This window comes from Strix uralensis, chromosome 4, assembly GCF_047716275.1.
Source record: "Strix uralensis isolate ZFMK-TIS-50842 chromosome 4, bStrUra1, whole genome shotgun sequence".
NCBI classification, from domain to species: domain Eukaryota; kingdom Metazoa; phylum Chordata; class Aves; order Strigiformes; family Strigidae; genus Strix; species Strix uralensis.
The window spans coordinates 126,763,678-126,780,696 of NC_133975.1; positions in this window are offsets into that span (position 1 = coordinate 126,763,678).

Here is a 17,019-nt window from a genome sequence, read left to right on the forward strand (position 1 = left end):
ACCCCAGTATCTGGGCACCTTCTTCAGACTGCCTTGGAACAGAGGACATTTGACTTGGTGCAGAGAAAAAAAAAGGCGAGGAAACACCAGCACATCAGTTTGAGGATAGAGGCGAGGGGACCTTGTTTCTGAATTTTTTAATTAATTGGCTCATGACAGTGAAAAAAAAAAAAATCAGTTTAAAGAAGCCAAACTGATTTTATTATCTATAGGATTATGATTGTGCTGCCTTCCCAGTCAGAGGAAAGGATCTCATCTTCAACAGTTTAATTAAAATAGTGACTTCTACCATCTCTCCTTCCCCCCAGCCCTCACCATAGGTCCTCCCTCTCCCATGCCGGTGACTGTGCTGGGATATGCCCCCGATAATCTTCTGCTATCCTGAGGGCCTGAGAGGCAGGAGGGCCATGGAAAGAATCCCAGCGTTTCCATCTGTCGAATTCCCGAGCGGCAGAAACCTGACCCCGCACGGAGCGGGTACTCGCTGCATTATTGCGGCTGTGGCAGAGCAAGCAGCCTGTGCTCCTTGTCATGCATTATTAAGCGAGCTCAGAGAGGGAAAGACACCAACGAGAGGGTGAGTGAACCTGAAAAGTGGAAAAGTCAAATCTATTCCCGTAATAGAAAAAAATTAAAAAATAAATCCAAACCTGAGCAGCCTCAGTAGCCGATGCAGCAGCTGCTTTCATGGGCAGAGCTGACCGGGTGTGAGACAGAGACATGACAGCCATGCTGATGGTTTGCTGCAATAGCGTGGGGTTTTTCCATGATTTTAACAACTTCCTAGAAAGGGAAGGAGCCTGTGTGAAAAATGAGGCAGTAAATGTTAAAGCCTGCAATGCACTTGTTCCTGTCTTAATTTGCTCAGGGCTGAGGGATTGGGAATACTTTGCCGTTGCACGAGATGCCCCAGAACCAAGCCCCACGGAAGTTTTCTGGCACCTGAGGCTGGGGGACACCATGGCTGGTGCAAATAAGCACAGCTTTGGCTCCCTAGGGAGGACATCCCCTTGGTCCTGAAGCACATTTGGTAGTGGTGGCAAGGGCCCCTGCCCCATGCCAGGCCCTGCCATGGGCACAGCACTCCTAAGCCATCAGCCAAGACCACACTGGGACCCACATTTAGCTATGCAGGTGCATCCCTGCAGCCGTACTCTCAGCCAAACTGCTGCACTGTGAAACTGCACAGCACAAAATACAGAGGAAGAGCATGGGTGCAGGGTTTGTCCTCTGGGACTCCATCACACCTGGAGGTGGATGGGATTTGATGGGGGTGGGGAAGGGGGACCCCAGAAGTCATCTGCCTCTGCCCAGCTGATCACCATCACAGCAACAGCAGGAGGGTTTCAACCAGTAAACAACACTGAGCTCACCTGAGGGGAAAGGTCACCCACCAGTGGAGGTCCTGGATCAGAGATGTAAACTTGACCAGGTATGCAATCCCTTCCCACTTTTTTCCTGAGCTTGTTTAGAGATGCTTTTATGGATGTTTTTGCCAATTTTCCAGCCCAGTGGCAACTATTCCTTATATAGAAAAACAAGAGCATAGAGGAACTTAATGTGTTTCTAGCTGCTTTTAATCAAATTTAATAACTTTGGCAAAGAAGCAGAATCAGCCCAACTAATTCTTCAGGAACCCAGAGCCGTAACTTGAAAGGCTGTCTCAAGCAGAGCAAAAATGGCCACTCCTGTTATTTGCAGAAGATGCAAAATTGCAAAGGGCCAAGTATTGCAAAACCCCAGGCTCTGCAAAAGGTGATTTATAGTTACCTGCAAAGACGTGACTAAGGAGCTCAGGAATCTCAAGCTGAACAACGGTCCATTGATAAGCCCCAAGACACTGCAGGCCAAACTCTTGGCTACCCCCCAGCTGACCTCTGGCAGTGTCCTGGGCTTGCCCGAAAGGCAAATGTGTGCAGGTGAGAGGCAGCTGGGAGCACAGGAGGGCTCTGGTGCAGGCCAGGGGCTCTGCACACTGGGGATGGTTTGCTTTTGTCAGCAGAGGATGGACCAAATCCCTCGCTGGAGGCAAGCGGCTTCATCGCTGTCAAGGGGCTGAGGGTCAGACCTCTGGTAATAGAGGTTTTTTTCAGGGATGTTTTCTTTCCACTTGTGCTCCTGGAAATGCAGAGGCACACAAACAGAAAAGAACAAATCAATAAGCATTTATGAGCCTTGGAAAAGCTTTCTTCTCAGGTAAAATCTTAGTTGTGCTCTTTATGTGACTGGGATTATGCTGCCCTCTCCCCCACAGGCAAGCAGAAATAAACAGAAATACTTTCCAAATTCAGGAAGGACACCCTCCCCTCCTGTCTCTTTTGCCCAGTATTAGTATAATTTTTTCCAGACAGCCCAAATCGCTCTCTCCAAATACATGTAAACTCCTGATCATGCTTGGTTTGCTGCATCATAGCCTGGCATACAGGCGACCAGTCTTCCTGGCCATGGATATGTCCCTGACCAACAGCTTATTTCCCTGAGTGCCAAAACACTCCTTTGGTCCCCTGAGCTCCGCTTTTGCTGCCTCTGGAGTCAGAGGCAAAACTTCCCCTGGCTCCAGCAGGAGCAGGAGCACGTTTCGTCCAGCAAATCCACGCGTATCGCCATATGTTGCTTTCTCTCCCTGTTCTGTTTTCCTTTCGGCCCTATCTGCTTCATCAAAGAAAGGGAACTGTTCACGGCAGCCACGCGGGGTGTTTGCACAAAGGCAGTAATTCAAGCCCCGGCGCGAGCTGTTTTGGCAGTGTAGCCTAGGCACCGCTTGTTGTTTCAGCTGACCTCTTCGGCGGCGCCTGCCCTGGCCTCCTCGCTGGATGCAGGTGGCTCTCACGCCAGCCTTTCCCCCACGGTGCATTTTTTAAAACCATTTTCTTGTGACTTGCTTGTAGACGAAGCAGCTTGTGCTTAGCAGGACACCCGAAGGTCCTCCCACAGACAGTTTGCACCCTGAGTTATTTTTAAGACCCTGTGGGGCCAAGAGCTGCTGAGCAAAGGTGGGAAACTGATAACAACACTAAAAACGGGTGCTGCCAGGGATTTAGCTGGTGCGGGTCTTTGCTTGGGCAGGAGAGCCACACGCTGCTCTCCATCCTGCTGCGCATGAGCGTGCACCCATCACGCTCACGAGACCCAGCTGTCAGTGCCTCCACCATCTCACACTGAGGACAGGCATTGCAATTCAAAGGAAACCATGACTTTCTTTCATGTCTTTGTAGGTGAATCCTCGCATGGAGGGAGGCACCCAAGCCCTTCTGCTCACACAAGCCTTCTGCTCATCCTTTGAAATGGCCTGGGATGGTGCTTTCTGGCCCTTCCTGTGTAGAGACTTTATTCCAAAGGTGCTGCCACCATCCAAGGTCTTTGTAGTGAGTTTATTGGCCCCCGACGGGTTTGGAGAAAGTGCAGGGTGAAATTCCCTTTCGCTGCACGCCTCAGTTCAGTTTCTCCCCACTGCGAGAAATTCCAGGATGGAGAACAGTCAGATCAAAAAGAGACAATCCCAGCTGAAACATGCACGATTTGCATATTCCATTAAAAAAAATCAAAGGGGAGGGTGTGTAAAATATTTGCGCCCTGGAGCATATACAATGTATGCCCCAACAAGATGCTCCATGTAGGGCTTATACTTATTTACTCTGATGCCTAATAACAAAAAAAGAAAAAAAAGAAATAGAGGCTGTTGTAATTTTCACATCCCAAAGGATTCTGGCTCATCTGATACGCAGACCATCTCCTTGAAAGAAGCACAGATACCCCTAAAAAGCTTGGGCTGACTTTTGGCAAATTGCTTACTTTTGAAGGTCAAACTAAATACATTCCTTGTGCAGTGGGAGGTCCCTCATTGATAGAAATCTTTATTGCTCTGGTTGTGCCGTTTCATTTAACATTTGATAGGCCCCAAACACAGGGGAGGTGAGTGGAGGATACGTGTGCTTTTCTCTGCCAAATTTTAAAATGGCACTGTGAAAAGTCACAATGGCAAAGCTGAGTTTGTTTTAGGCTGAGAAAAGCAAGGGTTGTGACTTTAATTCTGTTGCTGGCTCTGCCGCCAGCCAGCTGGATGACAGTGACAAGGTCACCACTCTGTGCCACTGTTTCTCCATCTGTAAAAAAATGTTATTGATCTCTTTTTGGGGTATCTTGAGATCGACTGGGGGAAAAAGAACTGCCTGAACTGTACACCATTATTGTTAGCATTAATATTCTTATTGCCTTTTATTACAACACTGGTGTCTGTAAACACAGCAGTGTTAATAGCCCATGTTGCACCACCCTGGTGTTGGAGCACAAGCACACCCTTCTGCAAAAGCAGGGTGATCCTATTTGCATGGGGTGATATGACCTGTGCAGCTTATCCTGAGTCTAATGACTGTGTTCTTTCTACTACTGTTTCCAGCTTCAAAGTCTGCGCTGATCTGTGCTGCCTTCCAGCAGGAGACAAAAAATAAAAGACAAACTGGTCTGTGATCCCTGTGGAGCAGTGGGTCGCAGCACTGCTCCGCTGACCCCCATCTCCAAAGCCTTTCTTCCAGCAGCGGGTCCGGTTCGCACACCCGCAGGGATGCAGCGAAGGCTGCAGGGCAGCACGCGGAGAGGAGGGAGGGGGGAAGACGATGGGCGCGTGTCCAGGTGGGAAAACACCACTGTCAAGAGCAGAGCATCTCCTCCCACCCACGGCTGCCCCAGCCCTTCCCCAGGCAGGGGCACAGCCCTTGCGTGTCCCCTGTAGAGCTGCGGGCTGGAGGAGACACTCTGCTCCTCTTCCCCGCAGGGGTGTTCTCATGGGTATAGCCCTCCTGTGCCAACACCCCACACTCCCCCGAAAGCCCAACCTGCCGTGTGCCTCATCCCACGGTCCCACGGCCGCCGTGCCTCGCTCCAGCCATCCTCCCCCTCGAAGGGGCCAGGTGCAGCGGCTGTGCGTGGTAATGCCCTAAGAAAGACGCCGTCTTCCTCCAATTGAGTTTTCCTGGCTGTTGGCACACCACAGCAGTGCTGTATTGATTTGCTTAAAGGCAATGGTCGAGTCCCTCATAATTTATTGAAAACCAGCCTGGTGGTTTTTGCTGACTCCCACGCCTTATGCGGCTCACATTAATAGTGATTGGGTGCCAGCAACAAGTCGGTTTTGAGAATATAATCCCTCTCACAGAGCATCTTCCAAGAAAAAAGTAATACACAGAAAGAATGCACCTCAAGACATCAAGCGTTTTAGCGCTGGTTTGTTTGCTTTTTCCCAACAGCCTGCCTTTAAGGTACATTGTTTCTGGCATCAGGTTTCCTCACGTAGAGACCATTTAAGTACTTAAGGTGCTCTCTATGTACTCAGCCAAATGTTTTGCCAAGAAACCTAGAATTTCTTTGCTTTAAAGGCATAAAGTCTTCCATCTGAGTCTTAATTATAGGGTTGAATACACAATGAAACTGCAGCTAAGCCCCTACATGTATGGAATGTAACACCACTTCGCTGCGCCTCACCTGAAAGACAACTTGTAAAAAAGCCACAGATGAGTAATAAACTGGAAGGACACTAATAAGAAAAGAGAAAAGATTTTAAAAAAAATCCCTCCAGTAAATAATTAGCTATTTTCTGATTATGCTGCTCCTGATAAAGACAAAGAGCTCTGTCAGGAAGTGAGTCCATCTGAGAACCTACTTCCAGAAAGTGTGGTTTTAGTGGTCTAGACCATCCGCTCATGGCCAGGGAAAGGGTGGGTCTGAACTCATCTGCATTCGAACTGCTCCGACATGGGCACCGAAGCTCTCCTGAATTGTGCTCCTGGGTGGGGTGTCCCAGGGGAGGCAGCAGGAGTGATGGAGTCCCAAACCTCCCCTGGGAGAAGGAAGCCCAAAAGCCATCGCTGCTGGGACATGTCCTTTGTGCTATTAAAGATCTGCAGTGCTGGAATCAACAGGAAATTTGCCCCGGTTTCTGTGGGCTTGAGGTCAAGCTCATCTCCAAAGCTTGTTTTTCACCTGGGCAGGGGCCAAGGTGGCTCTGGGGACATGGCAAACCCCTCCTTCAGGGATGCCCTGGGGCTCTCCGGAGCACAGCAAAGTTGTGGGAAGTGGTCTCATGACCATGCTTGGGCCAGCCCAGACCATGACAGCACCATGCCCACCCGACTCTGGCTCCCCACCGCACCATTTCTGCTGCCAGGGTTGTGCCATGGGGTTTTAGTGTGATAAAAGTGTGGAAAAAAGGGACTGCCCAGCTCTGGGGAAGAGGAAGGGGTGTATGGGCTCTCCTTCCCAGAAAGGAGAGGGGACAGGCTGAGCCGGGACAGTGCATGGGATTGCAAGCCCTGGAGAGGCAGGTTTGTTCTCCACGGCTACAGCAGCCAGCTTTGCCTTTCCCCTCCTCATGGGTGATGTGCTGCATGGTGCAAAGAGCTGAACGGCAGAGCAAAACTCCCCAGATAAATCCCTGGCATGGCTGGATCATCTGCTCGGGGACAGAGGCAGGAGGATAGCAAACAATGAGCTCAAGTTAGTTCTGCCATTACTTCGAAAGAAACGTGCACTGCATTTCTTAACAGGGGAAGAAGCCTCATCAAAGCATACCTGAAAGACGGGAACATGCTTCACCCACAGCACATAATCTTCATTTTTAACCTGTAATTTATTTTTTTCCATTGAAAGATCAAATTAGCTGCTTTAGCTCCATCCCTAATTAAATGTTTTTCTTTTTTCCTTTTTCCAAATGGCAAATTCCTGCAAATTCAAACAAGTTATATCACCTGGCAGAATTAATTTTTAGTCAGGACATGCCTGTCATTCCAAACAAATTAGATATCTGAAGGGGTGGGTTTAGCCGCATTTCTGTGCACTAACCAAACCAAGAGGTTATGATCCACACGGGTCCAAAAATGATGTTCTTCAGGCGACAGCAACCCCTATGCATACCAGCACCTCGCTGAATCAAAGAGTAAACACCCATTGTACCTGGGCATATGCCGCTGTGGGTCTCTGAACCGATGTTTAATGACCTTGTCAGGGAATGTGTGTGCTGTACTCTTACATTTTTAAGAAAGCATAATGGTGCTTTTGTCTTCTGTTTTTTCCTGTGTGGCAAGTTGCAGCTAGTCTTCAAACTTAGTTTAAAAACTTCACTTATTACTTCTGGACAGTTCTCTTGCCAGTTCTGTGCTTTTTTTTTTTTTTTTTTCCTCTTCAGCTGGGTGTCTCAGCAGATATCGAACTTTCTTTTTTAGTGTTGTAATTGATAGTTTGCAAACCAGTTGTGTGTCTGTGCATGTGTCTATCTGCAGACTCACAGTCTCCAGTTCATTGAACAACCATACAGCAAGAGCATAACTTCTGCCTGAAGACCTAAAATAAACACTAATGCTCTGTTCAAAGGGCCCTGGTGTTTAGTGTCTCTCTTCAGGAGGGAAGTTCACTAGGTGGCTGCCTTTTGGCATGTGCCAAAGTCCCACTAAATTAAAGACTCTACAAGCTTTTATAGACACTCAGAATAGTGAAAATGCAGGATTCATGACCAAAATGAAACTTTCTCTCATCCTCACCTGGAGGCTTTCAGGAAAATTTAGGGCTCTTTTTGCCCATGCTTGTCTTGGTGTGGGCATGGGTGTGCAAAGCACATGTACAGCTCATCAGCCTGCCCTAAATTCATATCTACAGAACTGGAAAGCTGCTGTTTCTGGCATCTAAACCTGAAGTTGAGCTACAGAAAGGGACTCTTCATTACAGATAATATAACAAATTGTGTGCATACACCCAGAAAGCTGATACAGAAGCTTCATATAAACTTCCTGGGGCCTGTCATTGGGATTGGGAGGTTCAAGAGGACGTTTGGGCTTAGGAGGTAATAGGAACTATTCATCTAGAGCAATTAGAAAGAAGTCAGGGCTTTTGATGACTTTTTCTGTGCAGCTCTGGATTTTTCATAATTCCTTATGTTCTTTTTAACCAGCTTTAATTACTGGAGAACAATGTTTATGGTGCAAGAGTAGGATTTATCTCACAGCATTTTAGACATTCACAACACTGATGTCTTATCAGACCTCCCTTCACAGTCACGTAACACGTTCTAGAGAAGGATGAGTGTAATTGATTTTGGGCATCTGTTTTAGCATGAGATAAATTCCGCTTGAAGCTATTGACTCTAAAGAGGCAACAGCAAGCTAGATGGTAACCAGCTAGATGGAGGTACCTGGAGCTAGGGAGATGAATTTCACCCTAGGTATCATTTTAGTGTTGAACAGGTCTACCAGCCAACAGCTTTTGGTGCAAAATTTGTAGGAAAATTAGTCAGGGACCTGGAGGAATCTGGCTCTAGGCAAGGAACATTATCATCTCCTGGCAGGAAGAAAAAGCACTGGAAAGTGAACAATTATGGAAGTGTATGAATATTAAAATCCTACTGGCTCCTGAGGTGCCTGTTAACTCTGCTAATACTTGAATGGAATGGAAGACACAAAATGGGTCTTCCTAAAGATGAGTATGAAGAGTAAGGGAGCCTTTGATATGCTGATTTTGCTTCATGCCCTCTAAATGCCTCTTGGGGGCCAGCATCCCACTGGAGGGCAGCTAAAGTGTGGACACCCAGAGCTCTTAGTCTTAGCCATGGAGGACTGTTCTTCCAAAACCTGAAAACATCCTCAAGCATGCTGGAGTGAGGGGGAACCCTGGGAAATCTCCTTAAGGATTATGAGATTTGGTGCAATGAAGTCTCAAAGAGTCAAGCTCAGCTGATTTGCCAGGAGAAGACCCACTTTGCTCCCACTGCCTGAAGGACAGCTGTGCAGGAGGCAGGGAGGCACCAGAACGGTGGGCTGAAGGACCCCTTTCTCTCCTCATTGCTTCAGCACATGCCACAAACATGGGTATGAAACACCACCAGCTCTGCAGGGTGGACACTGGAAGGAGATGAGATGAAGGATGAAAAGACACAAATGGGAGGATGGGAACAAGGCCCTGAGAGGGTGATTGGGAAGGGGACTGAATTTTATCACTCATGCCTCAGCTGAGTGCTTCTCTCCCAAAGACCTTACTCCTCACTCTGGATCAGGAGTTGCTGATTCCATGCACTGCATCCCCATGCTGCCCATACTGCAAGCCTCCCAAGAGCCTGCCCAGGGGCACCATACCATGCTCCAGCAGAACCCCAAGATAGCCAGGAGGTGTCCCTTCCCCCAGCTGGGATGCGGGTGATTCAACAGCCTCCACATCCAGCTCCATGCCTGTTGGTCCCACCCCAACGCTTCCCATGTGCTCACACACCATCATCCAGTGGTCACAAAATGCCACACCACTCAGTGTGCACATGTGTGTGAGCACATGCTTTCATACATACCTACAGGCAGAATTGTATGGGTTTATGAATGCAGAAAGCTCCTAAATCTTTCTGTAGTGCTATAGGAGACCATTACATATAATGTCAGAGCATTAAGGCCAGCAGCTCACACCCTGCACAAGTGCCCCAGATGAAGATAACACTTCCTATCTCAAAGCACTTAGAATCGAAACATAAGAGCAGGGGCAACAGGTGGACACAGACAGCCAGGCTGGAGGGAAGCACATGGCAAAAAAGGAAACTAAGAAATGCATGTAGTGCTGATGAAGCTGCATGTCCCTTTTATTGAGATTGGTTTTGCCTGTTTCTTGCAAAGTATTACATCAAAAAATTCACATGTTCCATTCTGGGTTGTACAGATAACGCTGGAGGCAAAAATGGATCAGCCATAACCATACATTCTAGTATGGGCAGACACTGGCAATTCATAAGGGCTTGTGTCTTGTACAGGAGATCCCAAATTAGATATTTTTGTTTAAATGACACTTCTGCCCTTACAGCTTTTCTCGCCAGCTGTCCTATGGAGGACTATGTTCTATATCCGTTTGTTTACCTACTCTGCTGTAGGAACTGTTCCTATGACAGCTCCTATTAGAGAGAACACCTGCAAGTTTGAAACCCTGCGCTCCTCGGTTCAGAAATTAATTGTTCATCTCAATGGGTTGAAGCCTGAATCATTTAAAAAAGGGGACAAGTGAGAATTTCCAAAGAGCAGTTAGAACTGCATATGGGCAGTTGCATCTAGAAGATGGCAGCTTCAGATAATGATTTCCAAAATTCCCCTCTGCTAGCATGTTACGTGATGGATTTGCAGTTAAAGTCTGCAGTTGCCTTCCTTTGTTAACTACCTGTCTGATGATAAGTGTCCAGGACCCCTGGGCTTGCTGTACCAGGCACTGTGCAAATATATAGAAAGGACATAGCCCAGAGTTTACAGTAACATCACAGGATGGGCTTTTTATTCTTTTCTGCTCATTATTCTTTTTTTATTCTGCTCATGAATAAGAGCTGGGAAAAGGTTACTTGCAGCTTCACACAGCTCAGAATCAAAGGGCAAGGCCAAATCCAGAAAAACAAATCTCCCGCTCAGATGCTCCTTTTGCATTGCTGAAATTAAACTGATGTCCAACAGGATGTTCAAATTCTGGCATTGTTAGATGCCAAACATCCAACAACAGACATTGTAAAACCAGTCAAAAAATCGCTGCACCAGCAAACACTCCAGCAGTGGCATCTAACGTTGGTGTAAGCCTCTTCAGCCAACAGACAAATGCCCATTGACTGCACCAAGGAGGCCAACCTAGACTACAGCATCTAGACTGGAAACGTGCTGTTTAGCCCTTCTCTATCTGGCAGAGGTTCTCAGGCAATGCTTGCTAGAAGATTGGGCTTAGTGTCTAGCAAGGTTGTTCCTGTCACTTTCCCAAGATATATCCCATGATTTCCTAGCATACAAAACCAGAAAAGTGTATTTTTAATGAGTTATTTTGCCTTATCTGTGGGTCTTTCCACACAGCAGGGTGAAGCATGACTGCTGCGCACGTTAGATGCTAGCACACCTCTAATAAGGATGCCATGACATGAGCTTTATCAAGCACAAGTAACAGGAGAACAAACCTGCTGAGGACCTGATTAACAGTCAGGTAAAAGCAGGGCCATGGTGCTTTCATTGCTCTTCCTTTTGCTAGTTAGAGGAAGATAGACTGGGCATATTACAGTGACTGCCTTGCTCTGCAACCTCACTCAGGCTTTCAACTCCTCCTTACTGGGGGCTTTCTGCGCTTCCTGATTTGAAGGATCTTCTCCACCACCTCGCTTGTCACTCCCCATGGCTCACAAGTCCCATGGTGGGAGTAAGTGGCAAAGAAAAAAATTCTGATTTCTGTCCTTTGGCTCTACCCTAGTAGGATTCATGACACAGCTCCTTAGGTTTGTATCTGCAGCTGAGCAGCCATGCCCAGGACTGACCTTATGCACTTCATGTTGATGGGTGATAGCAGGCTGAAGAGCAAATGAAACCTCTGCAAACAAACTCTTCTGTCTTAGAAGCACAAATCTAGGCAAGTTAGTTAACATTTGTCTCTTAAAGTGATACAGCTGAGTCTCAGAAGCATGAAACACCTTGACAGGGGCTTGTCCCAGAGGCCAGATTTCAAGAATGACCTGAGAGGTCCCTTCAACTCTACTCCCCCCTACAAAAGCCAACTTGGGAAAATGAGACTCACGTATCAGAGTCAGAACCACATATCTGGATGCATATGGTGGCCCAGCAAGCTGCTAAAGAAAACACTGGCAGCACTGCCCCTTGACTCGCCCTGTAACACAATACAAAGCAGCTCTTAGGACTGATGCTTTGCAGTGCCGTCACTCGAGGAGCCACTGGACTTTGCTGGTAAACTAATCCTTGAGGTGAGGCCGGGGGGCAAAGGGGAGAGGGGTGCACTGAGAAGGATAATCCCCATCTCCTTTAAAAATTAAAAGCTGTGTTCCACCTCTCTGACACTGGGTAACACTTTGCTCTGTGAAACGCTCACAAAAGCCAGGAAATTTTAGGTGTGCAAGCTGCCCAGCAGCTTGACACCTGAAGGGACTTGCCTGGGTCCCTCTGCAGAGGCATCATGGAGGACCACACACCCCACGGTCCCAAGTACCTGGCCTCAAAGGGGGCAAACCCCCTCCCAGAGAGCCCCAGAGATGGAGACACACCCAAAATCATATCTCCTGCCCATGGACAGTAAGAGCCTTCATTGCTCAGGTAGGTCCTTATTTTCAATTTCCAATATTTTATTGGCACCTGCTCCTTGAGAGACACTTTCCCATCAGGTCTGGGACTTTGAAGCCTGTGCAGCAAGAAGCATTGGGGATCTCGCAGCCCAGGGATGACAACCAGTGCTCAGATGGGACCAGAGTTGTATGTACATCCCGGGTAGCTGCCCCTCTCCAGCCTTTCACAGGCTGCCACCTCACTGGGGTTATATTTAGTGAGGCATCTGCGGTGACAGTCATTTTTCCAGTATTTAGGAAATGCTAGTTCTGTCTTCTGGTTGGCTGCCAGGTGCTACCGGGAAACATGTGTTGGGATTATTTTCAGCGCTCCCACCACCAGAGTGCCCATCAATCACGCCTGTGGGGCTGCTTCAAGTCTGTCTGGACCACAGCAGCCTCGCAAAGTCCTCCTGCCTCCCTAGGGTAGGGGGGAGTGTGAGCATGAGGAGGCTCAAGGGAGTCATGCAGATCATTTTTTTAAGAAATTCCTGTCATGCCAGGCTCGGCTGAGCCCACCCAAGCCCGCTGCAAAGCCTGGGGAAAGGGGTGACGTTTAAAAGGAGTGGGCCTGGGCTGGGGGCATGCTCTGGCTTTTTGATGAAGGCTTCCTCTGAAATGTTTCCTGGGAGGAGAAGCTGAGATAAATGCTCTCCTTCCCTGACATGCTGGCTCGCAGCAGGGGTTTCAGTAATGGGGGTGTTGCTTCACTTCATATTAGCTTCTCCCAAGAAGCATCTCTGAGTTTGCTTTCTGCAGGGAACTTCTTGTTATTTAGAAAGCAAAATGCACTAAGTAATTGTTCATGACTAAGTGAGGCATTGGAGGCCAGCAGAGAGCTGAGGGTTTGATAAGTGTTGTTATTACCGAATTGATACGCTCTGTTAAACCCTTTATTTTCTTTTAAATGAGTGGGTTTTTTCAATGTACTTTGGCCACAGCAGCATCGAAGAAGCGTGGCTCAAGCAAACACTTCTGCTAGGTCTTGATGCACTTTCTCCTGGATTGTGACAGCCTTTCCCTGGTGGCATTTGCAGGATCCAGACCTTCCTCCACATCTCAGTTCCCACCACTTCCCGTTTGGCTTCTCCCTTCAGGTTCTTGGTGCTTGCAGATTTTCCTTCTCAGCCTCTCCCCTTCCTCACAGCTATGCTTCCCTTCCCTTTCTGCTCTCCCACGCACATGTCCTTACTGTGGGCCGACTGCAAGCTGAGGTCAGCCCGGGAATGTACCTCAGGAAGGACTTTTGCTGCACTCAGCCCTGAGCAAGGTCTGGCTTGCCCACGGGCTCGGCGCTGCTGGCGAGTCCCTGCAGGCTGGGTCAAGGGGTGAGCGGTAGGTCCCAGACCGGGGCAGCCCATTAGCTGCAGTGGTGGTGGCTGCCTCACCAACATCGCTCCATGGGCTTGTGCCTTTGATGAAAACCACTGGGAGTATGGACTGTAGTCATGAAGTCTTGTTCCAGGAAAATCCACTCCCAGGGAAAAGGAGAGGGTTTTCCTGCTAGCTGAGAACAGCAAAGCCTGTTCCCCAGCCCAACATCCCCAGCAGGGACCACAGCCATGGCCCTGAGCCTTTGCCGCTGAGGTTTCTCTCTTTCTCCGACCAAGACTTTCTTCCTTCCCCAGGAAAGCTGGGGAGGGACTCTTTATCAGGGAATTTAGTGATAGGATGATGGGTAAAAGTTTTAAACTGAAAGATGGTAGATTTAAATTAGATATTAGGAAGAAATTCTTCACTATGAGGGTTTGAGGCAGAGAAGGTTGCCCAGAGAAGTTGTGGCTGCCCCCTCCCTGGAAGGGTTCAAGGCCAGGTTGGATGGGGCTTTGGGCAACCTGGGCTAGTGGAAGGTGTCCCTGCCTGTGGCAGGAGGAGTTGGAACTGAATGGTCTTTAAGGTCCCTTCCAACCCAAACCATTCTGTGATTCTATTCTATGATTCCCTGTTGTGCCTCAGTAGTCTTAAAATGACATTTTAACCTCCATGCTTTGGTCTGCTGCTCAATTATTTTTTTCATTGGAATATATACATACATCAAGCTTCTGGTAACTGTAAAAAATGTCTTGTAAATAATGTCATTAACAGTTGCAAAGTGATGGCTGTGAATTAAAAAATTATTTACAGAGGAAATCTGGACACTGTTTAAAAAAACTGATAAGATACAGAATTTTGCAATAGGTGTGTGAGACAGAAAAAGACATGAAATTTCCAAACACTTGCTGGTGATGGATGGATTTGTCACTGTGTTGTATCTCTTGTTTCAGCTTCTGCTGTATGTGGGCTCAGAGAAGCATCTTTTTATGAAATTGCTTGTAGAAGTGTTTAGGTTTCCCTGATGGTGACAATTTGTTGATCTGCATTATGTCTTATGGCAAAAGCAGATAGAGGATGGCTGATTTGGTTGCTAGGGGTGGGAAGGTCCTGTCTGTGCCAAGAAAGACATTAGATGCAAATCCCCATGCAGCTGATGATTTTACAATTCAAATGAGTTTGCAGAGGTCCTTTAGCTACGTATGGTGTATGCCATTGTCACAGGCCAAATACACCGTGCTACTCCTGGCACAAATCGCTGAGCCACCCATTTGTTCCCTTTAAAGCATCCATGCAAGTGTTGGAGCAGTGTCCACATCACCTTTCCACACCTAACACTAACTTCCACATCTCCTTTTTATTTTCTTCTTGAGGACAAATGCCACCAGCCATTGGCTCTCCATGAAATGTTCCTTCTCTGGCCAGGCAGGTAGAGGCACATTGTACAAACAGGGACAGAAGGATCAGTAATTTTCTACCTGTCTGCCACATCAGAGCAGCACCCCACAGCTTGCAGGCCAAAACTACCACCCAGTGCAGGATGGGAAGGCACTTGGGGACATCCAGTGCCACCTCTCTATGCCCCAGCCATGTGGTACAGGATCAGGGCTGTCCTCAACACCCAAAGCATGTTTCCAATGGAAGACCAGACCCCACAATGTGCCAAAGGGAGGAAGCAAGAGGAAACAAGTTGTCACATTTGTCCTGGGCACAGACAATAGGAGGGCTTTAATAGGTAGAAATGTCCCTGCTGAGACATATCCCATTGCCAAACCTCAGACTGCCCAAGCCCCTCTCCAGTTATCGTTCCCCCTGGGATTTTTGCTGAACTGGCAAAAAACCAGTTTCTTATCAGTCTCTTGCTGCCCCTCCCCGAAGGCAGAATTTTGGTGATAGCCAGGTTTCTTCCCAGGGTTTACAGATATAGGTCAGATGGGCTCTGCAGTTCATGTGCACTCCCACACAGGGGCCTGCAGCATGCTGACAGCATCCCCAAATCCCACAGGCCTTGGTCACCTTCAAGCTGTACATGCAGCCCATGGTGAATATGTTGAGTGCATCCTGGACACCTTGGACCTGCTGCGCACAAATGTTGGAGTAGATTTCTATATGGTCAGAAAGCTCCACGTGTGCTGAGGATGTCAGATTTCCTGCACAGTGCTTGCTCCAGGAGCCTGATGTATCTGCTGTACCCTCCCTGCATTGCGTAGTTTCTCTGCCCATACCCACCCTGTCTTGCCCAGACTCCTGCATGTTCTCAGTCAGGGCAAACCCACTGCCCTGCCTGAGCTGCAGAGCACCAGCAGACCCAGCTGCAGGACCTTCAAAGTGAGTCTTTAAAAACCCAAGAGATTTATCCTATTCTTGCCATGGAAGGATTTGCTAATCCAGGAGGGATGCTGAGGAGCTAATGCCTTCAATGTGTGGAAAGCACTGCAATGTTCATGCCTGTTGACCTTATCAGCCTTGTCCTTTGAGGACAGCAAAGAGTGAAAAGCCAATGCAGCTGCTAACTACCCAGCAGGGACTCTGGAGACCGGGGCTTCACCTGGCTTCCCATGGAGCCCAGGCTGGCGGCTGAGACCCATCTGAGCTTGGACACTTCATGAGGCTCCTAGATGGGAATTTTTGCCTCAGGAAACCTTGGAGCTCTGCAGCAAGAAGTCCTGCTTGGTTGAGTTTTCCCTTGTCTGGGAGATGTCTCTGGGGTGCCTCCATGGACCTGGGCACTGCCTCCCTACTCCCACCCAGCACAGTGCCACAGCAGCTGCTGCACCTATGCCTGCCCCCAGCACTGGCTGCAGGAGGCATCCAGGGAAAATCAGCTTCAAACAAAAGAAACTGTATCTTGAGGATTATTAAAGGGTTATGGCCTTTTCTCCTGGAGCAAGAGCTCCCAAGGTTGCTTAGCTCACCCAGAGAGGGCTGCCTGCAGTTTATGTGTATTGCTGGTGTGTAGCTGACACATTCAGTTCCTGGAAACACTCATGGTGAGATGAATTTAAGAATGGTGTTGCTCCTTCCCTGAATGGGACATATTTTTATTTTATTTTATATTTAGGCTTTGGACATTTCTTGGAGAAACATTTGAAGTTGATACATCATTTAGGAAGTGAGCATGACCGACTTTTTATTGGAGTAATAGAAACTGAATCATGAAAATTAAACAAAATATTTTGGCTTACGGGAACTGCAATGTTGAGTTTAAAGCAAAGTGTTCGGAGTGTCTTCAGAAGTCCTTTCTCAGCCAGACACCCAGCTTACTCATGCAGTCCTGGGGGAGGAAGGAGGGACACAGGGACATGGCAGCCTCCAAACCCCCTTCTCTCAGCCATGGGGAGAGCATTGCCCTTCTCATCATCCCTGTGCAACATGTACATGGGGCTTGTTAGAGCTCATCTTGCAGCTGAGAAACTGCATCACAAGTTTTCCCCTGAGCAGATTTTCACGTCACTGACAAATGCCTCAACATAAACACTATTATTGAAAATATTCAGCAAAAATATAGAGTATTAGGGAGGAATTTCTCTGTCTTACTACATGTGATCTCTTTTGAAACATGGCTACTTGGTAAAGACAAAACTTGTGGAGTCACACAAGTTTCCCTACTCAGGGAAATCTCCCCA